Below are 6459 nucleotides of genomic sequence, written 5' to 3' on the forward strand. Positions count from 1 at the left end.
GATGAGGTTTAAAATGTAAATTACACGTAGGTCCAATGAAATGTCACTGAACCCCAGCCTAATTAGTCATGAAGCTGAACCTCTCCTAAGTTACACAACAGATCACTTGGAGTTGGACAGTTTGTTGGACGTCGTGACGGTGAACGATGATTAGCGTGAATTAACTAACTTGACACCATGAACTGGCGCATGCGGCAGTGACGTTTTCTTACAATCCTTTTCTTTATTGTGACCATATTCGTTCTACATTTCCGTCAAAATAGCTACAGGACTGGGAGATCACGAAAGGGTAATATACTTTCGATATTAATTCCGCGTGACGTCGACATAAGCTAGGTGGTCACATCATTTCAGTTTAAATGGAGTAAACCTCGGTCAGTAAACGAAATTTTTACATCATTTATCCATACATATTCTCAAAGCACTACAAAATGCCACTTCGTTTACAAAACAAGTAAAACCCAGTAGCAGCTGATGCACTGAGTAATGTACCTAATATCATGTCATGACTTACAAGTTTTCAAGGGTTAATTCGACCCTGCATTTGAGAAGTGGTGATTTAAGAACAATACTAGGTCTAGTGAAAGATCACTACACCCTAACAAATTATGTGTTGAGTTTGCAGGTCAACAATGTTGGCGATTAATTTGGAGGTTACAAGTGTGTACTGCATAAGATGACAGTAAACGTACTGATAGTAAGGAATAGTGTGGTCTTTGAATGAACTAATGATACCTTTGTACTTGTTGAATGCTTGATTTCGAATTCTAAATACAGTACGTTCGTTTGTCGTTATTTAGTACTTCTTGATCCGATTACGTTATTACTGGGATTCTTAGTTCATACCATAATTCAAATACTCATGAATATTACAAATAGTCATATTGTTAATATTAGCATAAAAATGTTTCTTGAAAAGTTTACAACTAGATTAAAAACCCACCGATGAACAAACTTATTTCTAGGACCAGTGACGCAGGATAGTTACAGTTTGATATCATTCATCTAAACTAGTGATAAATTAAAGTATCGAACGAAAAAAAGATCAAAATTTAAAATGAAATAACGAAAAGCTTTGTAAACACTGCCATTGCAAGTGAAAGTCCAAAGGTCAGAATTGCCGAGATATAGCAAAAACGTAATGATAAGATTGAAATCTCGCTCGTAACAAAAAAATATAGCACAACAACGAAATATAGACGACTACTGACGAGATGAGTCACATCATATGTTCAGTCTATGAGCCAGTAAGTGCAAAAGACTAACACGGGTCGTTTGAATGCAAGTACTCGGCAGAAATGTAACGAAACCACTGGACAACGATTAAGTACTAAGATCACAGCAACGTACAATACACAAAGAAGATATGAACAATTCAAACTTCATCAGTAATTGAGAGTTGATTATCAAGGTAACTGAATACCAAGTCCAGAGAAATGAAAATATTCGGTTGATTGTGATTCGGTTTGTTCATCTGTGATCATACTGTGGTAGATTTGCCTCGTTAATCCATCACCTTTGTAACCGTTATCATACACATTCCAACAATGTTTGAAATCATAAGGCAATGAGAAGCGGCAACTACAGATTATCAGCGGATAGCATGGATATCAGAGCAATAAGCACATCGAGCGGAATTGAAGCAGGGAGGCGAACGTGTGTGTGCGAGCGAATACAGAGGCAAATTTATAGTCAAATCGAATCAAAGCACAGCAAGGCGAGACAGAGCCTAATAATAGCATTCGCGTATATGCATACATGGGGAAGAGGATGGATCATCGAGCGATATTCAAGCTATTGGGATTATCGCTAGAGTCTGTCATGTGATCAAGCGTACACGTTTATACAGATATGGTCATGATCATAATGGTACAAAGAAATATGCGAATTGTTACTATTCGAATAACGTGGTCAGTTAAGCAAGTTAATAAAAAGCTCAAGCAAAATTAACGTTAATCGAAATTGGTTGTAGTATAGTTGCCATAATAAATCCACACCTCCAACAAAGATATGTTTGAAATATCTGTGTTGCACTAAGAACAGAAGACTGAATGGAGTAATTACAACCGTTTGAAGGTATCTGCTTATACATCATTGGAATGAAAATGATGTGTCTATTAACATTTACTGTGTATCTGGCTTCAAGCTCGTCCGTGAGCTTATACAAAATACTGGCAAAATATAAAATGAATATGGTATCATGTGGAAAAGCTTATACATATAAGCGTAAAGGTATACAAGATACGCCGAGTTTTACAGTGTATAACATGAGCTTAACCATTCGTCTGTAGAATTATGGTCTACTATGATATTATTACTGCCTTAATAATAGACCTTATCCTATAAGTGCAGGGTTGTCATGATATAACTGCCTAATCTATAAGATCTTACGTGGAAGTCACATCATCGTAACAATTACCAATGCATGATAGAGAACAAACTTAGGCTAGAGATAGAACAATATATTCAATATAAATAAAAGATATAAGGTAACATTCAGCAGGGACCACGCCTGCGTGGCCAACAAGCCATACAAATGGTCCTAATGATTGTGGACGGAATAGAAGATCCTTTCGCTCATCGGGCTTCCGTGTCTAGCAGCAGGGGATCACGAATGTCTCAAGGCAGGAACCTAGGTATGTTAACAATAAGAGAGAAAAAGAAATTGGTAAATCATGGTATGATACTATCCTTAGACCTTAAGAATAGATCAAGTTGCCTCATAAAGAACTCCTGGGAAGTCGCTTGGACTAGCTCTGCCGGCAGCGAATTCCAGCATTTGACATTTCTTAAGGAGTAGAAGTTGTACCTGCAGTCCGTTTTGCTATGTTGTGTCTCCGATTTCTGGTTGTTACCCCTTAGGTTGGTAGTGGGACCAAGCTTAATTAGGCGTTTAAGAGGATGTCCAGAAGTGTTAAGGATACTGTCGGCCACTAAAAGGTCACCTCTAAGACGCCTATACTCTAATAGGTAAAGGTTAAGTGATTGGAGGCGCTCTCCATTAGGTTTAAATTTGAGTCCCCGGACTGACTTCGTGGCTTGCCGTTGGATGCGCTCCAGAGTGTCCTTATCCTTTTGGAGTGAGGGGGAAATACCGTGTTTCCGTACTCTAAATGGGGACGAATAAAACCGTTGGAGGTTATATGGAAAATTCTCCCGTCATACTGGCCATAAATGCGCTTCAATGTTACCAGTGTAAGGTTTGCTCGAAAGGCATTTTCGTCACGGTTAGCGTAAGACTCTAAATCGTAGGGCACCAGGCCTCCTAAATCTTTTTCGACTCGGAATACTAATAGAGAGGAGTTTCCTAAGTTGTAACTATAGTCTGAGACACGTCTCAGATGAACTACTTTACACTTTGAAGTGTTAAAGGTAAGTCTGTTATCGTCTGCCCAACTTTGAAGTCGAGTCAGATCCTCCTGAAGTGCCTGTATATCGTCTTGGTTGCGTATCTCTCTCCAAAGTTTCACGTCATTGGCAAAAAGTAACGAGTCTGAGAATACCTGTTGAGGAAGATCATTTATATAAATCAAATTCTAGTACTGAGCCCTGGCGACCCCACTAGGACATTCCATAGCCTGAGATAAAGTTAAGTTAACCATGATCTTAAAATGTCAATTTTTCAGATATGGAATGAGCCAATCAATTCGAGGTGGTCTGATACCCAATCGTTTGAGCTTACTGATAAGAAATATATGGTTAACCATATCAAAAGCTTTTGAGAAATCAAGGAAAATGATATCAACCTTCTTCTTGCGATCGAGGATGCTTGTCCATCTGTCCACCGCAGTCAGCAGGTTGGTTATACACCTTTCCTGAAACTATGCTGTTGGAGTGAGAAGAAGTTTAAGGTCAGTAAATAGTCATATATACCATCGCATATCAGGGACTCCATGATTTTTGAAGGTATAGAGAGAAGAGCCATCGGTCGGTAACTTGAAGATTCGCTGCGTCGACCTCCTTTGAAAATTGGTGTGATGTAAGCCAGCTTCCAATTTTCCGGTAGTTTGCCTTGCTTAGCGAGTGTGAGAATATCACGCTAAGCGGCCTTGCCTTCGTGCATATGTTCGTTATATATTTGTATTGCCTGTACTCTCCACTGTTGTCAGTTCGTTTGTATTCTGCCCAACAGTGCCTTTTGCGGCTTAGCAGGCGAAGAGCGCGGTTCTTGATGATTGTAGGTTGCTTGTAGCTTTTGGGGACCGTTTGAGGAACTGAATGATTTGTAGCACATATGAGCGTGTGCAGTAAGAAGTCCCAATGAGTATCCACATCGAGTTGAGGGTGAACATCCCAATCCACCTGTTGTAGATAGTCCTGTAGAGCTAACACATTCAACCGTTTGAAATTCCAGTGTATTTTGTTGGTGGGATATCCTAGCTCCGTTTTGCTGACACATTTGAGAGCTGTAACGGCGTGATCGCTTTTCCCCAGGGAGCCAGGATTGAGAGGTTGTCAACTAGAAATTCTTCGTTTGTAAATACACAGTCTAAGCGCGACGGAGTCTGACTGTTTTTCCAAAGAGTTGCCGACTTCACATTTTCGTATAATCCCAAATCCTCAATGAGGTTGAAGAACCGAGCTTCAGTTGATGTTTCACCTCCAATATACGTATGTTCCGCGAAATTGACTCTAGGGAGATTGAAGTCCCCAAGAATCAGGATATGAGTGAAACCGAAACGCATAGAGCGGGATAGTTCTTCCAGCATACGACTGTCATACTCGATGTCAGCAGTGGGCTTCCTATATATGACTCCGACTAGGCACCTCGAAGTAGTAGACAATCTTAAAGAACACCTTGTGAATTCCTCAAGATTGTTAACCGCGAGGTTGTGAACTTGGTGTACCTCCAAGCAAGATCGTATGTATACGGCTACTCCACCCCCAATTCCTGTTTTTCTGTCGTTGAGAAACAAAGACATCCCAGGTATTGCTAGCTCCTGGTCCGAGAACTGAGAAGATATTCAAGATTCAGATATTCCTACCAGATGAACCTTATCCGCATTGCTAAGTTCACATAGCTCATCCATTTTGTTTGGTAGACTCGCGGCGTTCATGTATAAGCAGTTTATGCTTTCAATTTGAAACGCGTGAGCTTCTTCCTGTTTGTTTGTATGAGCCTTACGTGAATGGACATTTAGCTTACCTACATAAAGTTTGCCGATTTGGTAGGCCCTGTCCTTTACACTTTTTTGTCATCAAGACAGTCCACGAGTGGAATGATCAGTTCCGACTTGCCTTTGTGCTTGGTCCTGGCTTCATATGGCCTGTCCGGGTGCATGTGGATTCCAGTTGGCAACCGACGTCTGTTGGCACGAAATGCTCCCAGAGTTGTAGCCGCCATATTGGAGGATGGGGAAGTTATCCTCATTAGCCGGGGTCTAGAATCACCGTCCTTCTTGGCTAGTATCGTCACATGTTGAGCCAGTATGTTTTTGAGCCTCAAGAACTGTTTGATGAATTTCTATTCCCTAATATCAGAGTTTGCTTGACTAGGATCCGTGTTCTCCGGTACACCTTGCACAATTAAATTTCTTCCGCGAAAAATTCCTCGCGAGATTCTCTAGGGATGTTCCGGATGAGATTGCGCTCAGAATACGGTATGTCGGGTAGTATTCTTACGTTCACACCGGATTTCAGTAAATGACTAGCTAGCAGGACATCCTCTACGTCGGTAGCATTCTTAAGTGTTACACGAAGTAGCCTCGGGTGATTCTGATGCTTAGATTTCTCTCCCCGCGTGAGCCATGTGACCGTCAAAGGCTCCATTATAGGAAGTTCAAGCTTCTTGTTCAATTCACCCTAGATCATCCTGTCATTTTTGTCCTGCAAACTGAGAGGAAGGTCAGGGTTGTCTATGAGGTTCATGATTATGAGAGAGTCATCACGAACCACTGTTGTTTTCCCGGTTTTTCCGGTGCGTTTAGGTTCAGCACCTTGTTGTTTGGAGGCCGAAGCACATTTCTGAATCCTAGGCTCTTTGGCGACCGGACGGACATTCTTGGGCGTAGATTGTGTGATCAAATCACCAGATGTTTTCCGTACAACGCTTGGGATGTTCAGCTTAGATGGTGACGGCTGGTTCTTTTTAGCTCTGTTAACTTGGGTGCAACCACCTACAGAGTTTTTGGGAACCGCTGTTGCATTCAAGGACCCTGAGCTGGGAGACCCGAGTTTGCCGAGGGAGTCTATTACCGTCGACATAATGATGGTGCTGAGTTTCAACATGTCATCATTAATGCTAATTCATGCTTCATCGATAGTAGACCTGTCGACATCCCTATTCTTGTTTTCGTTGCGCGCCCTTGTTTCTCTACCCGTTTTATGACTGTCATTTTCCAAGTTTGCTGACAACTTATTCCGCAGACCTGTCATTAGGACGATGGTGTTATTCAGAAAGACCACAACATCCGTTCTGCACGTAACATATTCCCACTTATGATACGACTTGCTGAGCCT

This window comes from Schistosoma haematobium, chromosome 1, assembly GCF_000699445.3.
Source record: "Schistosoma haematobium chromosome 1, whole genome shotgun sequence".
NCBI classification, from domain to species: domain Eukaryota; kingdom Metazoa; phylum Platyhelminthes; class Trematoda; order Strigeidida; family Schistosomatidae; genus Schistosoma; species Schistosoma haematobium.